The following is a 22,499-nucleotide window of genomic DNA, read 5'->3' as shown; positions in this document are numbered from 1 at the left end:
AGACATACTGACAACAACTACGGGCCCGTGGATTATAACTGAAGACTTCAACACACATCACTTAATCTTGGGTAGATCGACGATCGACGCTAAAGGAAGAAACGTCGTGTCATTCACCTCCAAGCACAACCTATGTTTCTTAAATGATGGCAGTCCTACAACCTGCAGGGCCTTACGTACAGCTGTTGCCTCGATTTGACTCTGGTATCCAGAAACTTCCGGTCGCAAGTGCACTGGTTTTCAGACATCGAAACGCAAGAGAGTAACCACATTTCAACTTATATGCGATTAAGGGGTCTTGCTAACTCCTCTTCTAAGACAACAATACGAAGAATTGATTGATCCAAATTTCAGCGACTCATGGAAAATACATGACGTGAAGACCCTGACCAGAACTTGGAGGATGTCATCAAAGAGGCAATGAGGGAAGCTTCCTGTCTCCTCCCGTACACCAGAAAGCGTTCAGATTTCGACGTTGAATTGGAAAAACTGTGTGCGCTTCGCCGAAGGGCGGAAAAGAGATATAGACGGGCAAAAGCAGTACGCGACTTGAGGCTGGCACGACGCATACAGAAAAAAGTCTGACGACGTTTGGACAAACTTGAACAGGAACGCTTGAAATCATTCTGCAAATCATTGGATCCCCGAAAGCCGTTGTCACGCATCTGGAGCACTATTCGTGGCCTGCGCTTGACTCCCCAACAAAGACATCCCTTCATGGCTTTAGCCCTACATTTAGGCCGCACCCAACTTGAAGTGGCAATTGAGTTTTGTACGCGATTCGCTGGTGTGTCCGCCTTGTCCGCTGGCGCCGTTAAGAGTGTTATCCCTGAACCCCCCATCTCTGAAATGGACAATCTTTTCACTACAGAAGAACTTGACGCATCTTTGGCGGCTTCCCGACAATCATCTTCACCAGGACCCGGTGGCATCGCCGCCGCTCTAGCCAACCTTCAACCAGGGCCAGGGGACAGTTGTTATGCTATTACAACCACTCATGGCAGGCGGGCATTGTTCCTCAGGATTGGAAGATAAGTCGACTTGTGCCACTCCTCAAACCAAGAAAGTCACCTTTCGATTTGACATCATTTCGCCCTATTGCCCTCGCAAGTTGCGTAGGAAAAGTCATGTAAAGGATAGTACTTACACGTCTAGAATGGTACTTTGAGCGCTACAACGTATACCCAAACTGCAAGACGGGTTTTCGGCGAGGTAGGTCATCTCTTGACAACGTGATTGATCTCACAACATTTATCCAGCAACAGAAGAGCCTCAAGCGCATACCACTGGCACTCTTCCTTGACGTTAAAGGGACTTATGATAACGCAACACATAAAGTTATCCTAGACTCGTTGGAAGCTGTCGGAATTGGTGGTCGGATGTTCCAATGGATCCAGGATTATTTGACGAGAAGGTCCTTTTTTTGTACAAACCTCAGATGGACCTACCACCAATTACTATACCTCCCGTGGTGTTCCTCAAGGCGCCGTATTAAGTCCCACTTTGTTTAACCTAGTGATGGAAGGCCTTCGTGAAATTTTGCCAAGTACTATAAACTCATATCCATATATGCTGACGATATTTGTCTATGGACTTCGGCTGTAACTCGCCCCGCCGCGGTGGTCTAGTGGCTAAGGTACTCGGCTGCTGACCCGCAGGGCGCGGGTTCGAATCCCGGCTGCGGTGGCTGCATTTCCGATGGAGGCGGAAATGTTGTAGGCCCGTGTGCTCAGATTTGGGTGCACGTTAAAGAACCCCAGGTGGTCTAAATTTCCGGAGCCCTCCACTACGCCGTCTCTCATAATCATATAGTGGTTTTGGGACGTTAAACCCCACATATCAATCAAAATTCGGCTGTAACTCGTCTACAAGTACGTGCAAGAGTCCAACAGGCTGCCACCCTGACAGGCTCATATCTCCTCGAGCAAGGTCTTTCCGTGTCAATGGAGAAATGTGCATTGGGTGCGTTTACTCGCAGAGCCATGACACCATACCCCGTTACCATCAATCGACAAAATATTCTATACCAAAAGAACCATCGCTTCCTGGGTGTGATTATTGACAGGGACCTTTCGTGGAGTGCCCACTGCAATTACCTGGAGAGAAGGCTATTTTACATCGTCCATATAATGCGGTTCCTCTGCGGAAAATCTTGGGGCGCATTGATAATGTCAATGATGCAGCTATACAGGGCACTGTTTCTGGGATTTTTGCGCTACAGCTTGCCGTTACTGGCAAGTACGTGCAAGACGAACATCCGCACCCTCGAAAGTCTGCAAGGACAAGCACTACGCGTGTGCTTAGGATTGCCGCGATGCACCTCAGCCTACGGGGCAAATATATTCGCAAGAAAGCATCCAATTCAAACATACATCACCACTGACAATTTGAGAGCCTACATAAGACACCTCTGCCGAGTTTCTGATCACCATGTTGCAGTGTTGCCACTTCAAAGACCACAAGCGATGTTTTCAAAGATTATTTCTGCCCATAGAGAATGCCTTCTTCTTGGCTTCACTCCAGCAACAAGATCAGCATCACCTCCGTGGTGCCTACAACAACCACAGGTATGCCTCACTATTCCGGGAATAACGAACAAGAGTCGTCATTCAGCAGTGGTCCTACGACAGGTGACATTGTCGCTACTCAACAAAAAATACGGCCAGAGGACCCACATTTAAACCGATGAATCGGTCTCGGCTGACAGCTCCACAGGTGCTGTTGTCATCCCGACGTACCAGGTCACTATAAAGTTCAAACTGTCGCATAGAACAACATCCATAACAGCGGAGCTTGCCTTACGTGCTGCTATACTTTATATCGCAGAAGCCCGGCCTCGAAAATGGGCTGTTTTCTGCGCCTCCAAGGCAGCCCTTCAGAGCTTGCAATCAGCTTTACGACAAAGGGTGCATCAACAACTAGTGAATGAAATAAGAAAAGTGCTTCACGAAGTTTTATCGAAATTACATGACGTGGTGTTCCAGTGGTTACCGGGCCCCGCCGCGGTGGTCTAGTGGCTAAGGTACCCGGCTGCTGACCCGCAGGTCGCGGGATCAAATCCCGGCTGCGGCGGCTGCGTTTCCGATGGAGGCGGAAACGTTGTAGGCCCATGTGCTCAGAATTGGCTGCACGTTGAAGAACCCCAGGTGGTCAAATTTTCCGGAGCCCTCCACTACGGCGTCCCTCATAATCATATGGTGGTTTTGGGATGTTAAACCCCACATATCAATCAATCATCAGTAGTTGCCGGGACATTGTGGTATTGTCGGTAACGACCTTGCTGATAATGCTGCCCGATCCACCCACGTTAACGCCCAGACAACCCCAATTTCATTGTCGGAAACTGACGCTGAAAGGGGCCTTCACTCGTTCGCTAACACTATGTCGGAAACTTGGTTGAGTGACCCCAGTGTCGGGAACCACCGCCTACACAAATTGGACCCATCGAGAAAGCTTCAAGTTCTATCGGACCTCTCCCGCCAGGATGCAACTTTACTGTGCCGCCTGTGGTTAGGAGTAGCTTTTACGAAGACGTACTCCTTTCGCATAGGAATGGCGGCTAGCTCCCAATGTTACTCGTGCGTCACTGACGAGACAATAGAACATCTACTGTGTTCATGTGAACGTTTTGCGAGCGAACCCAACTTGCTACGCGAAACGTTGGAGACACTAGACAGTAGATATTTTTCCGAAGAAAAGATCCTTGGTGCATGGCTCTATGCGTCGCCGGCCAACAAAGCGACGCGGGCAGTGCTACGTTTTCTAAAGACGACTGGACTACGCGACCGCTTACAAGCGTGCAATGGACAAGGTCACATCTACGCACACGTTTCCCTTCACTTCTCTCTCTCTTCTTCTTTAATCCCCTAATCCCTCCCCCAGTGCAGGGTAGCGAACCGGACGGGCGTCTGGTTGACCTCCCTGCCTTTCATTTCTTCCCTTCCTCCTCCTCCTTCACTACCCACACGCCAAGTCGCGTTTGAATCGCACCAATCATCTTACAGTAATGAGTTTTAGCACAACCTAAATAATTTGGCATATTTATTTTTTAACAATGTAATTTTTTTAAATTTTAGAAGTTTCAATATTACTAACCTGAACTTTACCTACGACATAAAAGTCAAAAGCACAATTATTACTTTTTGAAAGAAACTGTAGAACTTTTTTGAAGGTGGTGATCTACCTTATTAGGAACTGAATTCGAGAACCAATGTCACTTTGCACGTCTTTTAGTTGGTGCTTGTAACAGCTTCTGGTTCAAACCCTGCAATCTGTGTGGCTGCACGATCAGACTTCCGTATATGGCAAACATAAAATATTCGAATAGGAAGAATAGATACAGCGGTATAATGCGTTCTCGAGTGATTTCCAGCACATCCATGTGCCGAGCACAAACATTACAACTGAGATTGTGCCACCTCGGAAGAAGAAACTTCGCCAGACCTGCTGGAAACTTGCAGTACAGCACAGCGTAAGCTGGAGGGCAGGCTTTAAAGACCATTGTAAACTCTGTTACGCCGCATTCACAGCTGACAACCAGCAGGAAGGAGAAACCTCCAACGAGGATGGTACTGATTTTGCATGCTTGTTTAAGAATTTACCTTTTGTTCTGCCGCAGATGGCGCCACCTTCAACATGTCTGTCGAATTTTGGTTAGCAAATTAATTGATTGCATGCCATCTTGCCTCTTTCCTAAATCTTTTTCTCACACTATATTCTCGTTTTACATGCATAGCATATTGAAAAAGCGGTTTTGGCCTCGTGAAACTTTTTTGACAAAATGCATGGGCAGAAACAGCGAAAGTGGACATCCTTCTAGCGACGGCTATAAAATCGCTCTCCTGTATTGAAGCGATTATTGCGGAGGCACCCAGCGCATTGCTGTGTTGCTATTGCCTGTCCTCCGAGTTATCCTCAGCCAAATGAAGCTCTCGAGGGAGGAGTCCTTTTGGAGGCTTTGAGTTTTGTCATGCAGCCCGTGTTTCTTGCCAGTATGTGGCTGAGATTCAAACCCGTCTTCCCGGTTGTGAATCTCAATTTGCTGTCGGATGTTCACATCTGGTGTTTATACATTACTACAGATAAAGCGTGCTTCTCGCGAACCATAAAGGCAATCAGCTATCGCCTTGATAAAGTATGCGCCCGGTCTTTTATGCAATCGCCTGATATGCCTGGCAAACAAAAGCCATATTCTTTTCCTTTTCAGCAGATTACACCTGTACCCTCCACCACCCTCTAAAAGCTTTCAGCGCATTACGTGGTTTTATACTGGTCCCGCTATTGAATGCAGTGCAAACTTTCTTAACATCAGCAGGTGACTCCGGGATCATCGCACCTTTGGCCCAAATACATATAAAGAGACTGCGTTACAAGGTTTGGGAATATGTTATTTTAGTTGATGTCATTTCGTGATGGCATCATGAGAACAAGATTTTTCGTGCTACTAGCGTCAGCACAGCTAGCGACAGTCAAGTACCGCGCTTTAGGATGAATCTGAGTCCTCGAATCCAAAGATCAGACCGAGAGCCACGGGACACGGCGCCTAGTTTTCAGCCCGCTTAGGTGGAGAAGTCAAGTGGATTTTGAGATAGCTTTGCCACTGCCCCCTGCTTCGAACTTTAGTGCAAATGGGGTGTCGGGGCGACCATGTAAAATAGAGCAGCAAAGTATCAGCTACGCAAAGTTTATAATCACTCTGCAATGAAGCAACGCACAGACTTCATGTTAGTGAAACATTGTGTGCGCCTACGGAACCGCACAATTGAATGATGCTGTGGCTGAGTTAGAAGATGACATCTAATGACTCCGCCCTTTAGTAAGAAGTCGGAAGCCTTAAAGCAGTGGCAACTCACACAATCTAATAGGTGAAACACTGGGAGTGATGTGCTGCTGCCACTCATGATGCATCCGTCAAAGCTACTCCTCACTACACTTGACGCCTTGTGTAGGGTCTATTTTCCAAGAAGTTTCAAGCACGGGCGTCAACCTGCAGTGCGGTAGAGTGCACTACAAAAAAACAGTGTGTTTTACTCCTTTCGGAGAGTTCTGACTTGCCACTTATTTGACTCTCCTAAATTAAAGAGGCTCGTTAACTGTCTTGTGAATCACGCAATTCTCCAAAGAGAGTATTAGAATCTCTAATGGGTTGTCATGACTTTTTATAGGGATCGATATGTGTGGCAAGCATGACTTATCAAATAAAGGTCAAAAGCCTTTTTTTTTTCTTCGAGTGTGCTTCTAAGCTACGCTGAATATATTGGTTTGATTCGGGGTCGAAGTAGTTTTTCTTTTTAAGAAACCTCCAGTTGAAACGTCAACTCTCTTCGTAAAAGCCTCCGCATCGTAGCCGAGCAATAACCAAGCCACATTTACAGACCACTTAGAATTACCGTTGGCTAGCCGCACATGTGCTTTGGTGCAGCCGCCACCAAGCCACGGCCATCTACACAGTCTGCGCATCCGAGACGCCAATTGTTTCTGGCATAGCGTGACCTGAGTATGGGTGACGAAAGCACCACGCTTCTGCAAGTGACACAGCCAGGCTTGCATCTCATCTTCAGTCGATAAAGATTGGGCATTCTTGCGTGGTCTCTGTGATTCTTGCATGGTCTGGTTTGACTCCACTCCGCCTACACTAACAGAAGAACTCGGATCACCCTAAATACTACGTTAAGCTGAAAGATCAACCAATGTTACTCGTTCTAAAGATTCACACGGCTAGTGTTATTTTTTTCTGATACGTTTTTATAATGTTCTACAGCTGCGGAGTTCGTGGTTATGGCGATGAAAAACGTTGCCACCAAAATGCACTTGTGTGAGTTCGCGACAGCTTGCGCTGCTCAATTTCTCGGTATACGACCGGCGCAAGCACCCATAATCTCTTAGGAAGCAACGCTACAAGCCAGCAGAGGGTGGATGACAAAGGATGTTGCGTGCTGCCCGCGAGAATGCCTGCGACGTCAAGTAGTACTCAGGACAGGTGTCAAACGTCACAGGGAATGCGAAAAACCACTAAATGCGTCATGTTAATGATGATAAGAAAATCTGCTGCCGATTCAGATGGCAGGCTCTCGGACTTAATTGAAACCACGGTAAAGATATGTTCAAGGCTAAGTATATAGTCTTGTACACTATGAGATGTGCCTATGCATGGATACAGGTCAATAGAAAAAAGTCATTCCATCTTTAAAAAGTTTTGCCTTTAAGTGATGTTTACCATCGGGAATTAACCTGCTGTTTTGTCAATGAAAGAGCACTTCTTTCTTTACATAAAGATGTCGCCATAGTTCTGTACTTGGCACCCGGCTTTCTAGCTCGTATATCTCTGCACTATCCTATATAATGAGTTTCCTTCATCAAGCGTGTGTATATTTCCTCCAAGTTGACACTTATGTTGATTTCAGTCTCTTGGTAGGAACACTAAAGGAAAACGTTGATTTTGATTGTTGAAAGAGAGCTTCAGAAACATCGCGGTGCTAATGTCGTGCTAAGAAAATTTTTATTTTGGAATAAAATTATGATTCAGTGGCACGCAAGGCCTTTGCGCACTTCAAGTCATCCACCGGAACGGGTCTTCGGACGTTTCAGCTGCCGTACCCAAACTCGCCCACACTTACTGCATGGCCACCAACACTAATAGCAGCATAGCACTGTTTTATAGCGTACATTTTAAGCCCTGCCCAAGCTGAGATTCATCGCGCACTCCACCGCACGCAAGAGCAGCGAGCCCATGCATATCTTTTTGACGGTTTTTCACACAGGCGCATAGGCGCAGCACTTAGCGGCTTCGAGCGATCGGGTTTCTTTCGTGGCACCCAGCCGCAAGTTACGTTAGTTTTTTAAGACGATAGTCCTTTTTAGGAACCTTCAACCCATAAGTGTTGGTCTGTCTGTCTGTACACTTCTCTGTTAATCCATCCTAAATGGTACCCTAAGCGGCACCAAAGTGGCCAACCGATACTTCAAACGGCCGTCACCTTCCGCAGCATCCAGCAACATTGCTCAAGATTCAGCGTTCATACTTGTGTGATTGTCAATTAAAAAGCAATCATTGCGCATATCTGAGGCACCATTACAACACGTAAATATTCTGTATGTGTGTCTCTTACTAGAAAAGACATACATAAGTAATTATAAGGACCATCACATTTATCACGTTGCGCTGACCAGGCAACGCTTGCACGAAAAGGCAAGTGTCTCCAACGCTTTGCTAAGACGACACGGTGGTGGCAACTACCCATCGCCTTGCGTTCTACACCTTATCACCTCCGAGACGGGCGCGCAGGGCGCGTGCGCTTTGTTTTTCAAGATAACTGCCAGATAGCACTAATGTCTCACGTGTGACGTGACTTGATGCGCTCGTCCGCCTCCGCCGCACGTTCGAAGCACTCTAACGCAGCGCCTCCAGAATACCATTCACCGATTTTCTGGCGCAAAACATGACATAAATGTTTTGTTTACTCTCTCCTGACGCAGGACTATCGTCTTTAGACGACGTTTGCAGTGTAAGATGTTTGCAGTGTAAGATGGGGCCAATTGTTTTGCTGCTGCTTAAGCGTGCATACACCATTCAGGCATTCAGTCCCTGGTGTTGCTGATTCTGTGGCATGAGCACTTAGAGAAAATTTTCGATATGTTATCGCCGTTATACTGGCCACTAGCAGGAAGATTGGCCTATTTAATGCCACTCGAGCTAATGAGCCCGCCATTTCAGCTAACTCGAATCCGCAATGTCAAGGTACCCATAATAACTTTAAGAGCTTCAGCTGAGGAGGAACTAGCGTAAGGAATGTTTTTAGGGCATTTGATTTAGATGACGCTGTAAGTGACGTATATGTGGATATGGAGTCTGTAATTGTTATAGCAGTATGGGGGTTCAAAGTTATTTTACGTAGTGCTGAAACAATAACCAAATGTACAGCTTCAAAAATTGATGTAAAGTCTGATATTCTTACTGTACACAACCAGTGAAGTGGAGTAAAGTAAATACTTACTCCTGCCTTTTCGTCTACTACTTAAGCATGAGTGGCTACAGTATTGCTTGTTTCCACGTCTGGAGGATAGTCTTGCAAGCAGCTATTTAAAATACTGCGTGATTGAAATTCAGACTTATAAGAAAGAATTGCATCATATTCCATAGTAAGAGTTTGATTTGGCACATTTGTTGATTGTACACCTCAAATTTTTACGCTTATCCTGTCCGGTTGCTTCTGAACAAAAATAATCAGTGTATGAAACCGTGTCCAACGAACAAGAAAAAAAGTGACTGCGTCGTTGACGAATGCATATTCTGATTGTCCAAACGAATAGCTATAAAATTTTACATATGCCTTAACCGTCATGATATGGAATGTACAATGCAATGTTGGTGATTGCGCCTCCTGATACAAAACATTGTTCGCAACAAATTTAGGAAGCCCTAGACATGGTCGCAGGGCTCCACGCTCCAAGACAATCAAACACTCCTATTTATAGGCAGCCCACCTGAGAATATTACACACCCAAATTCAAGTATGGGATGCATGTGCATTTTGTAAGTAATAATTAGATTGTTCCTACGTAATCCATGGCGTCTGCTAGTCAATCTGCGGATCACGCCTAAGGCAAATTGCGCCTTACCTGCAATACTCTCTATATGAGGAGTCCTGTTTATTTAGTCAATATAAATCATTCCAAAATATTTAGGCGAGCTTACTCGCGGATTGGGCTCTTCCTTATTACAAATTTATTTGAGATAGGATCTGTGAATGGAAATATTAACATTGCACTTTTGTTTACATTTAGCGATATGCATATTGTCTCTGACTACTCCTCTAACAAATTCATATACCTGTGCAGTTTTTATATAAAAATCAATGTGAATGACTGCTGCAAAGAATGCAATGTCATCGGCATACACGTGTATTTGCAGATCCTAGCAGTGGGGGATCGAACTCATTAAAATGCTGAATAACATTGGAGACAAAACAGCCCCCCGGAAAACTCTGTGAGTTTGTTTAGACTTTGACGAAGCGCAGCCATTTTAAAGCAATAAAATTCTCTTGTCATGCATTTCTTTAATCAAGCGATATTGTACTTTGAGAAATTGTTGCTTTAAAGAATCCCCAATGCAAGGTGAACTTCTTTTTCTCCTTTTTTGTGACGTGCATGTATGAATCTGTGACGGTGGTATTTCACACATACAATGCAGTTTGCTTACGCGAAAAAACGTCCTCATCAAATTGAACAGCACGAGCACAGACACAACAAGAACCTCCATGCTTGTTTTTTTGTTGTTTACCTTTTAAAAGACCGTACACAGATAACTATTACTTCATTACAGTCGTTGGGCCAGAATCAACACTATTGAGCGCAGTTATCAGAATTTCGAGTGACGAACAACGATCAACTAAACATTTGCGCAATACGTGGTAAAGTAACTAAGATTAGGTGAGTGAGTGAGAGAGTGAGTGAGTGAGTGAGTGAGTGAGTTAGTGAGTGAGCGAGTGAGTGACTTTATTTGGTGATCCGGCGGACGAAAATCATAGCCCCGCAAGGGGAGGGTCATCATAATGCAGCCACACATCACCTCGGCGTGACGTCCTCTACTGCAGAGGGTGTCGCTACCCACGCCGGTGTTCATGAAGCAGGTTTGTTCTAACGTATATGCAAGTGACTTGTGTCGCTTGTGTGGAACTGAAAAAGCTACTGTGGCTCACATCTTGTGGGATTGGGAACAGAATCCGAGGGAGGCAAGAACCACCCCAGCACAGGGCCAGGCTCGGGTGCCAGAAAAGTTAAGTAGTGCCACTTGTATTTTGCACATATTTAGAATCCTGGTTTTTTTTTTACACAAACAAAAAGCATGTGATGTATGTGAGGTACACTTACAGCGGACGAGTGGCAGTTCATACCAACTCATTTGACGTAGTGAGCACAAATATCGGTGGCCGTTCGAACGCCTTTTAGCCGCGTGTCCGAGAATGCGTTCTTTCGATACATAGTTTTTGCCCTATAGCTTCACATCAGCTCCAAAGTAACTCTAGGGCGTATTGCTTTCCCAGTAGTCGACGTTTTAGAAACGTTGTCTTGCTTATTTATGCGTTGCTCGTAGCGTTTTCTTTTTATTTTGTTAGTTTTGTCTTCAGGCACTCGATGCTTTTCGAAGAGGATTTGACGTCCTGACGGCACTGATGTAAAAAACAGGTCACATCTTTACCCCCATCGGGTAGTTTATTGCCGTCTGAACGATGCAAAAAAGGCAAATTAAGCTTGCCTGCCAGAGTGAAAGCCACAAGGCAGCTTTCGCTCTGCTTTCAGTACCCACCAAATATGAACTAATTGCTCGTGATGCTGACAAGTGGCGCAAGCTAATAAATATGTTTTTTTTTCTGGTTGTTTGCTTTCTGTGATGTACGGAATGCTGAAATTAACGGCCAGACGCACACTGCTTTGAGTAAATGATGGTGCACGTTCTCTGCATGTGACATCCACGTGCACCTTCCAGAGGTAGATGCACCGTGTAAGCCACTTCCAAAGGCTTCTGTTTTTTTCTGCCAAGCTCTAAAACTACAGTGACGTGGAGGGTCATGAATATTTATTACGCGATAATAGCTGGTGTGTACTGAAACAGGATGGAGGAGCGGAGATTCAAAGCAAGTGTTACGCCACGTAACGCAAAGAACCCCGGTATTTTCTTAACTTATTATGGTCACTATATGTGGATCGCAGAGGACGGCCGAGATCATTTTTGCTTTTAAATATGTACTACGTGCAGTCGGCCCCCACAGTGGTACTTCTTTGAACAGGTGCATAATAAATATATTCTGCCGTCTTTTGTTTTCTTTTTTTTCGGGGGGGGGGGGGGGTTCAAACTAATGTCTTCTTGTTAGTTTTTGTTTTATTTGTAAGGTGTTCAAGCAATACAGAAATATTCTCATAACAACTTTTCTACCTGTAAAACAAATTTAAAAAATGAAACATTATGTATCACTATATGTTTGCCTTGAACGCTGAGGTGGCTCATTTGCACGGAACTAATAACTGGCTCAAATTTCATCAGTTTCTTCGTAAATGTACTATATTAACTAGCTAATCTGTTTTTAAAAGCCATACGACACCCCCAAAACCGCCTAGTGCTATTTGATTCACAGGTAATATTTGTCTTCTCTAAAGCATATGCGAGGCTGCATAAGTGCGCCTAAACTTATCAACATGCAGGCAACGTGCATGTAATTATCAATGGCGATAAAGCTTCTCTAGGGCATGTATACTTGCAAAATTCATAGCTTCCTTGCCAAAAATACTCACCGAGTGGTTTCATCTTCAATAATAGCAGTTTGATTTTTGCTTTTTTTACTGAAATTGCAGGAACAATAGGCTGTAGAACGAAGAGAAAGTGCAAAAAAGTAAGTCAGAATGATTTCTTTTCTTCCAGGTGCAAGCCTTCGGCTGACTCTTTGAATCGGTCGATGCCTCGCTAACAACTGAAATCCGCTTATCAAAACGCAAAACAGGACGCTTTATATTGCGACGGAAATGGCACAAAACCAATGCTAATTATCGAAGACTTCAACGCGTGTCATTGCCGCTGCTCTAAAAGGGAAGGAATCTGTGTGGAAAAGTGTATCACTCTCAGCAGTTCTACGTTGTTACTCTTAAAAGTGGGATAGACAGAGAGAGCAGCAACACATCATAGTTTCCGAAGCTCCACTCTGACTATACAACTGCTGTTGTTCACAGATGGTAATGACGCAAATACGCGCGCGCGTGCGTGCGTGTGTACGTATGTTTTTGGTGTAATGTCGGTGCCAACATGATGTCGGGTGATAACCTTTACCTTTCGCACGCTAGTGTATACGGTGTGATGGATAGTGATATATGGGGCATTTTCTCAGATCTTCAAACAATTTCCAAAACTTGGCTTGAAGCAAAAAATAAGGCAGAAATGGACGTCTATACATACTGATTTTTTAACCAGATATAAAATCTCGGAGAGCGTGCGATTCACGTAACTCTTTTAACGTTGCAGTCCTAAATCCCTCCCAGGATATACATACTTTTACTTGAATTGCAGCCAACGTGCAGCTGCCCGTTTCTTGTGCAGAAAGGTTTATGATGTCGTGCAGAATATTATACTCCCATGATGAAAACCGAGAGAAGTTACCACAGTTTTCATGCAAAGTTCTTTTTTTTTTTTGCTTGTGAAGTAAAACCCACTTGCTGAAGGTGTGGACACAATGTCTAATGTTTATTAGTTATATGTGCCTCTTACGTGCATTATCAGTCGCTATTGATTAAGAAAATAGCGCTTCGCGCTTTGCACAAATCTTAACGCAGTGTTGAGAGTTGAAAATATAGCGAATGACCTACGTCCACGTAAATGCCACCGCCTGTGCCTTCCTACGCACTGTCATACCTCGAGTAGTTGCACTTGCTGCACCAGTAGAAGTAAGCAATGTGACTCCGAGTTAGAGCACTGGCTATCTATAGAACAGAAGGAACTGTTAACAAGGGTGCGTTGATGCTTCAACGACAAACTGTTAATCTTTTTTTTTTCTAATTGCCGGTTGAATATTCATCCCCTCTCAATGAACACAGGAGACATGCGTAATGATTTCTCTATGCTTCATGATTGAAATATTTGCCAAGGAGTAATTTGTAATAGCGTAGCGTTTGTCGGCACTACGATTCCCATTATTTCAGCTGGACATTTTGATGTGAAGAACATTGATCTGAAAAAATTGCAGTATTTGCAGTTGCTAATCTTTCATATTTATTATACAGAAAATAGGGCCAATGATTGCATCGGACAAACTCCGTCTTTCTACAAATCTTAAGGCGCGCAGAGATTATGATCGACCTACTGATCTCTTCCAAGATATTCTGACGCAGCCTATCACTCCAGCTATTCAAGCTCATACTGTATCGATTCTTTCTATGATACACAAAGCCAAATGCTTACCCAGTCAAACAGTCTTCCTACAGGGCGGCAACTTAACAAACTTTTAAATGACAGCAGCATACATTTGCATTTTTACTTTATTTTTATATTGAGGGGATAGCAAGGTGGAGGATGAAAAGAAAGGGGAGCTGCCACTTCAAAAAAAAAAGGCATCCTAAAAGCATTCTGGTCATAATGGGTACAGTTTCAAACCTTCTGTATGCATGTCAAAAAAAGTAACTACGCCGCAAAAGTGAGTCAATGGTTCTGGGGCACTCAGTTTTTTCTTTCATTTTCTACGGCAGTCATGAAAGACAGCCACAGCTACTATAGATAATGTAGCGTAGATGGTGCAGTCGGCCACGGGGTGGACAAGGCTACTGAAGTGATGACAGGGCAGAATAAGTACAACCAGCCTGCAGCAAGGGCATTGTCTTTAGGTTCTGTCTTCTAATTCATTACCGTGCGTGCGTGCGCGCGCGCGCGTGTGTGTGTGTGTGTGTGTGTGTGTGTGTGTGTGTGTGTGTGTGTGTGTGTGTGTGTGTGTGTGTGTGTGTGTGTGTGTGTGTGTGTGTGTGTGTGTGTGTGTGTGTGTGTGTGTGTGTGTGTGTGTGTGTGTGTGTGTGTGTGTTGTGTGTGTGTCTCGAAAATAACCGAAGTAGCTGGAACAATAGTCCACCTGCAGCCATTATTTTTTTATAGAACCAGAGAAGTAGCCAAACGTGATTTATGACTTGTGACATTTAAAGGTACGACAATACACATCACAGCAATGTTTACTACGTCAACGTGAAGAAAAAAAGGAGATCAGACGACTTTCTGGATGAAGCATTAGGGATATTAAACGTTGTCAGTTGATAATGCAGTGACAGTGTAGTGAAACAAATTCACTTTTGCCAGCATGCCCCTCGGCACTGCTAATGTAGAGTAAGCAAAGTACTTCGTATCTAGCCGTAAATGTAGCGCAGTTTTTAATAACGTTAATGTAGAGCCTCTTACACCTTTTAGGCGTATAGTTCAATTACATCCTGATAATCCCAAGCATTTCCTGTGACCTCGATTTCTGAATTTGGTTTTTGTAAAAGGCAAAACATAGAACATTCGCTCCGATTCTGCGTTAGATTAGGAGAAAACAAAAAATTGTATTGCCCTCTTTGCAATGTTTTGCATAAGATCAGTACCTCATGCATCCCGGTATAGTTGTATATTCCCATTCAAAACCAATTATTCTTTCTTCTAATATTCGCTGCGTCGTACTAAATTTGAGTTGAACACCCTTTGTGAGGCTTCAAATTTCTGCTTCGCAGGTAATACCTTTAAGCTGCTGCTGTTACCTATACCTGCCTTTTGAGGTATAGAGGTAAATTACTATTCCTATTTTGAGAATGTTCGCCGATGTGCTCTAATTCATTCTTATTCTAGTTACGATAGTTTCATGCTTCGGATTCAAGGTTGCCACCTGCCACTAGTAGACGTGTTCTTTTGCAACTTCGAGCACCTCGCTACTTATCGCTAGCGGCCGTTCTCTCCTGAAACTGTCGCATATTGATTTAGTTTTCTGCACATTATTTTAAGACGTACCATTTTGTTTTCATTGTCAATTACGGACACAATGACTTCAATCTGTCCGCCTTAAATAATCATCAATGCAGTGCTATCAGCGAATGGTAGTCTATACTAAAGCACTATCCTTTAACGAGCCCAATCTAAGGTCCTGAAAACATGCTGTAAACACGTGGTGATCAATAGCACTGGGGTAGTCGTGTTTATCTGCCTTACATCCTTCTGTATTGGGAATCAGTCGCTTTCTTTACGCAAAAGCATGGTGCCTGTGGAGCCGCTGTAGATTTTTTTCCAGTATACTTATGTGCACTGTCTATGTGCTGTGCCTGCATTTTCACTCTACGTACCATAGAAAGATACTTGTGTTTGGAGCATGTTTGACGTTTCCAGCTTATTTGGAGACCAGTTATTAGGGAGTTTTCGAAGAGAGGCCCCAAAAGGTTGGGGCCCCAAAGCTCTCTGCGTATCCACGCTGAGAGTCTAGCAGGAGCGAAAAGCTTTCGAATTGGGTCTGCGGTGCTTTGGATGCTCACCCAATTCTTGGTCATGTCACTTCAGCGGGTGCCCTCATGTTTGTCTGGCGTAAAACTTTTGGGGAAGGCTTTGGATATCCAGCTAAATTCAAGAAATAGCGTCCCCAAGCCAAAACTCAAACGTGGTTTGTCTTTTGCGCATGTTCAATGACATTGACGCTATTTCTTTGGGGCCCCAAACTCTTCAGACTCTATTCGAAAATTTCCTATTGTCTTTTTGAAATGCTAATAACCTTCCTTATCAGAGCTTTCAGGCCGCAAAGGGAAAAGATGTTTCTTCGTACTAGGCACAAGTTCACCGAACGTGCTAGCGTCACAGATTATTAGCGACGATTTCTTTAGAATTCCGAACTTGCAGGGGGCGATGCGACTGCAAAAGAGATTGCGTATACGCTCTCAGAACAATGCAATTGGCCGGCAGAGCGAGGTCAGCCGAGACATAGGGCAGACAAATGCGGGTGCGCCTTTGGTGGACCCTAATAACATGCACGTGGCACGCGGGTATTATTATACAGAGCCAAGAATTGCGCGTGTGCTGACGTTTGTTCGAACGTCGTATCACTTCGTTTGTTGCTGAGCGCGAATAATACATGAATTGCGAGATAGCGAATTTTCAATACGCAAACTCTAACGGGCGACTGTGCTTTAACGGTGGGACTCAGATAATTAGCTGTGTGCGTTTTTTTTCTCCCATTTCCATCCCTGTGGGAAACTGGGCGTGGAGCTTCCAAAAGAGAAATCACTTACAGCGGGAAAGTATGGATTTGGGGTGATGAATACGAATGAGACTGCGATGGCGTGAGCTCGCCACTGTGCGTAAGCGAGGCGTTTAAGCTTAAAACATGCTACAGTATAGCGCAACAACAATGCAGAGCTACTTTTCTTTATTTGCAGATGAAATAGAGAGCCATTGAAAAGTGACAGGATATCCACGGAGTGAATGATCATGAGTGGGGCAAGGCGTTCGTCAGTCCGTCCGCGCTTCCATCCTTCCGTTCTTTCTTCTTTCCATCCATTCGTCCGTGCAACCATCCATCCGTTCGTGCGTCCATTTGTGTCCGTTCATGCATCCATCCCTGCGTTCGCCCATGCGTCCATGCGTCATACAGACAGACAGTTGACGGACGGATGCGGCCAGCAGATGATTCATGGTTTGCCGATAAAACTCTCCGAAGCGTCGCCCCACTCAACATCATTCGCTCTGTGGATATGCTGTGAGGTGGTTACTACATACATGCATGCACAAAAGTGACAACCGACCCACGCCCTAAGAAACCTAAAACGTGCAATAACGCCTAAAGCGTGCAAATAAACAGAGTGCTTATGCTAAAGACGACCAGTTTTGTTTCATTCATGTGTAGAAATAAAAAAGTAAATAACAGTCACGTGTAGGTAAGATAATTGTACTTTTACTTCGCATTCTTGTTTTCAGGCACTGAATTAGACCAAAACAAAGAAATTGGGATTTACTGGTGTATTGCAGTCAAAATTATATAGTATTCTACCTACGTCTTATGATTCTGTGCTATTAAAGAGGTAATAGTGCAGCACTTGTTTTTATCTTTTTTTTTTCATGCGCGTCAACGACATGACGGAGCAAGAGCGTTGTAGGCGAAGCCCAAGACGAGATCCGGTAAACTTAGTGCGAGTTACAGCTTGTTTGCTGCAAAAACGAGACGACATAACACACACACGCAGAAGCACACGGCACACTGAGGGCATAACATATGTACGCAGAATGAGCGCTTTTCCATCGCTGGGCTATAAAAAACATCATCTCTTCCTCAGATAACGTCTAGGAAAGTACGCTAAATTGCTGGGCGTTCCCGAATCTAATTCGCTTCAATACGCGTCTTGCCAATTATTTATGCTTGCAGAATTGATTTGTGAATGTGCTGCTAAAATCTTAAGGTGGACCACCACCTCTCACAGTGGATTGCGATATGACAGTTGGAACCCCTTTCACAATATTGCGCAGTATTCTTTGGCGCACGGTCAATCATGTTCCTGTTTGCCTTATATACACTTAGTACCACCAAAAACTGCACAATATAACCAACGCCCCGTTGTACCTAAACTAACTTTTCTTTATGATCACGACGCATCCTCGCTAAGCTGATCTACTGGCTAAGGTACTTTAGTGCTGACCCTCAGGTGGTGGGGTCTAATCTCGGTTGCGGTGGCTGCATTTTCAACGGGGGCGAAAAAGGTAAAGGCTCGTGTGCTGAGATTTGGCCGTGCGTGAAAGAACCACTGGTGGTCGAAATTTCTGGAGCCCTCCACTACGGCGTCTCTCATAATCATGTGGTGGTTATGGGACAATAAACCCCCCATATATATCAATTATGGTCACGACGCAGGTGCGATGCTTTCTCGAGAAAGGCTCTTTTTTCTGGCACAGTCCAGCTAGTATTCGTGGGCCTTCACTCATGTCTTCTGAGTACCTCTTTTAAGATTATGATATAGGTAATAAATAACTTAAATCTTTGCCACCTTTACACTCTTATAGACTTATGGTTATTTTGGTGACCAGGATATCTCTTCCTCACTTTCTTTACTAGGGACTTGGTTACTGACGCTAACACGCATTTAGGGTAGGATGATGCCTTCCGTCGACTTGTATGTTCTGAAAAACAGTCCAAGGTGAGCGCATGTCTTTTTGGGTGGTTTTACGTAAACACGTATTACTCATGTTCATTTAATGAGTTTACAATCAGCCTAACCAAGGCATTCAGACAAAGTTCTCCGTTCTGTGCTCACATTCAGAGCAACTCTGGTTATTACGAAATACGAGACCTACTTCCAAAAAATCGACAATGGTTTGACTAAGCTATAACAAAGTTATAACTTGAGTGTGCGTAGAGAGAAGAACGGTTAATCTTAATATTTAGCTTGGTTCTCTGTGCGGTTACCTTTCTCGAGGCGTGCGGCTCGTTCTTCCTGCGTCTCCTCGGCTCGCTGCCTTCATTTGATTGCGTTCCGACGACGAACGCTGACCTCCTTTCAGTCTCTCCGGCTATATTTTCATATGCTTCAATCAATCTCGCCCAGCCGCCCCTTCCATATATATACGACGTGGCACCGAATCCTCCTATGTTGTTGCAACGCGGTTCCACCCTTTTTTAACAGCTGAAGCACAAAAAGGTAACAACCGACTAAGGAAACCACGAGCACAGGCACTCCTCTTCTGACGTCATGTCAGATGGCGTTGCGAGCAGTGCTACCAGTGGTGGCGGTTGCAAACAATGGCTTAGCTTACTGTGCGGCCACCGGCCACCGCGAAGAGGTGGGAATACAGTCAATGTGGCACTCTCAACAAAGCTTAGTGAATCCATTTCACGAAAGCTTGTAACGGTGCGACCATTTGGCTAAACGCGGTTGATCAGCTTCCACGTCAGATTGAGTTCTCGGGAAACCTTTGTAAACAATTACTAATATTACGTCGACAAATGTCAAGATTTTTAAATGCGAAGCATATCTTAGTGAGCTTCGGCGACTTTGAGCGTATCTATCAATCTATCTATCTATCTATCTATCTATTCATCTCTCTTTCTATCTATCTATCTATCTATCTATCTAGCCACCTATGACTTTAAGCTCTCCTGGCCGTTTTGTTAATGGTATCAATACCAAACTTGGTATGGCATAACATGACTGTATGACGAGCATAATTGTATAGTCATATCATGACTATCATGACCTGTATTTCATTATTGTCATGATTTATACTTAAAGGTCTTGCTGCTCTTGCGGTGATTTCGTTCACTTGACATGTTGCAAAATTGGCATGGTATGAGAAGACTGCATGGCAAACACAAGTGACAGACCCTAACGTGTGAATCATGACATACATGACATGTAAGTCATGATTCATGACTACGCGCCACGCTCATGGTACGCTCGTAGTCGTTTCACTAGCTTCACATATACCAAATTTTGTATTATGGGACGTGAATGGACGACGAAGGTATGTGACTGGCGCAAACATGATAATCATAATATGCGTGTTATGTAAAAACGTGACTATATGCGAAACCCATGATGCGCTCGTGGCCATTTCGCTCGCATCACATACACCAAATTTGGTATTACGGGATGTCAATGAATGACGAAGGTATATGACTGATTCAAACATGATAATCATGAGACGCGTGTCATGTAACATGACTACATGCCACACTTATGATGCGCTCGCGGACGTTTCGCTGGCTTTACATTCACCATATTTGGTAATACGTGACGTGAATAAATGACATATGTGAATGACACGTCTAAGCATGACATTCATCACATGCGTTTTATGTAACAAGACGACATGCCACACTCATGATGCGCTCGCGGCCGTTTCGCTAGCTTCATATATGCCAAATTTCGTATTACGTCACGTGAATGGATGACAAAGGTATGTGACTGGTGCAAACATAGTAATCATGAGATGCGTGTCATGTAAGAACATGACTACGTGCCACACTCAAGGCACCAAAACACTTCGACGTGACCCGGCACGCGGGCGTGCCGGCGTTCGTTTCGTCACGTCACGATGGCGATGCCACGTTAGGCGCTGATCTGCCTCGCATATACGAGCAGGCGCACGCCGGGGTGCGTTGCTTTGACGCATGCGCGTTTGAGCGCGCCCGGCGTCCTTCCGTCACGAAGAGGAGCAGACGCGGTGCGGTCTAGGTAACGTCGTCGGCGTGAAATGCAGGACGTCGCCTTTCGAGGAAGTTGTCGCCGGGTCTCGCCGACAGACGCTGGTCGCGCCCAAATGTCAGACAACAGAGTGCTCGCGTTTTGCTAGCGTAGCCTCGCTGTCCCCTGCGTGGGTGCGCGTCGACGTTACGTGCGCTTGCCGCCGTTCCGCAAGCTTCACATATACCAAGTTTTGTATTACGGGACGTGAATGGACGACGAAGGTTTGTGACACGTCCAAACATGATAATCATGATATTCATGTCATGTAAAACATTACTACATGCTACGCTCATAGCGTGCTCGTGGACGTTTTGCTAGCTCCACATATACTAAATTTGGTATCACGTGACGTGAATAGATGACGAATTTATATGACTCATCCAAACATGATATTCGTAACATGCAAGTCATGTATGGCATTATTTACCTTCGCCTTGTAACGTTGTGCTGATTTTCAAGTGAAAAATCAACATTTCCCCTTCATGCTTTGCAACTAATCGATTCACACTGCACGTGGGATCTCCCAATTTTTTTTTAAAACAGCTTCTCTCAAATATTGTCCAGCCTGAAAGGAGGAGCTTAGCTCGGCAGCCTTCTGTGTCTCTTTTCATTTTTTTTCTTTATTTATACCTCTTTTCCTCCCCTAGTCTCTTATTTTGATTTTTTTCTGTGTTTTTCTTTTATATATGCATTTATTCTTGTTTTCCTTGTTAGTTTTGACTTTCATTTTGTATTTTTCAAGTCATCGCTTGCTTCCTTTTTCTAATATTTACGTGGATTCTGTTGTGTTTTCCGAAATGTCTGCACTTCACATCTTCAGCATGATGCAAGAAGAACAAGACGATGAAGCCTTCTCTTTTGCGGAAGAGAGCGCTCAGAATGATACAGTTGGCCATGCTGTCTGTGGTTTTGCTAGCGTTGCGCCTGGCAACCGCGACATAATACGACAGGATACTTGAGCCAGGTGCCCTAAAGCGCTCTGCATTAACAATTCAACCGCGTGCATTGGTCAATCTGACGTTTTTCAATCTGAATAGATCACTCAAAATGGCTCCAGAGCTATCCACTGCAAATACCACTTCACTGCAAATGTAGGTGCGCATCTTAACGGACATGTGTAAAGCAATGGTCGAAATAAATCAGTTGCAGGAAGCTTCCGGCGGGTGTCTCTACTTTATTCAAAAGAGAGGAACTGTAATAAATATGCAAAGGTGTTGGCCGTTTTTTTCATACATCACCAGGCTCCCAGTCTTAAACGAAGCTGTTCAGAAGGCGTGTGCAATAGCCGTATTTCCTTCACTGAAAAAAATCTCTTGGGACTGCGCTAATTGGCAAGCATTTCCTCTAGAAGGCCTCCCATTTACAAAGTCAACTATATATAAAAGGTAGAGGAAATAATGATAAAATATGCAGGCAGGTTAGCCAAGACTGAGTCCGGTATGCTACTCTGCACTGTGGAAAAGGGATAGAGAAATGAAAAAAAACTCGCTCAGTGACACATGGTTTGCACAACAGTTCTAACGATCATCCCGCAACTCACCGTTAAAGGCACTCGTGTACAAGGAAATTTTATTAGTGCACTGTTACACCCCGCTAGCACAATCATTCGGCAAGACTCGTATAGGAAGGCCGATTAATTTGGAAATGTGCTGAATCCTGTATTAGTATGGCTTCCTAGATATCATCTGAGAAATAAATACTTCTTGTGTATTTAGTGACTGCAAAGCGCATGTCTTGTATCGTATGCCGCTGCATTTGTATGTGACGTCCCGCTAATTGTGCGCATACAC

General features: G+C 44.4%; 1 long non-coding RNA gene across 1 annotated transcript in view; it reads right to left on the bottom strand.

The window, feature by feature from the left end:
• LOC142817381 (uncharacterized) overlaps positions 1-11,026 on the bottom strand; it is a 75,893-nt gene extending 64,867 nt beyond the window's left edge. Inside the window, exon 1 of the long non-coding RNA XR_012895199.1 lies at positions 10,870-11,026. This is a non-coding gene — a long non-coding RNA (uncharacterized LOC142817381). The remainder of the gene's footprint in view (positions 1-10,869) is intronic.
• Positions 11,027-22,499: the final 11,473 nt, after the last annotated feature.

This window comes from Rhipicephalus microplus, chromosome 5 (assembly GCF_043290135.1).
Source record: "Rhipicephalus microplus isolate Deutch F79 chromosome 5, USDA_Rmic, whole genome shotgun sequence".
NCBI lineage: Eukaryota > Metazoa > Arthropoda > Arachnida > Ixodida > Ixodidae > Rhipicephalus > Rhipicephalus microplus.
Note: the sequence above shows the minus strand (reverse complement) of the source record. Positions and strands in the feature narration are given on the sequence as shown.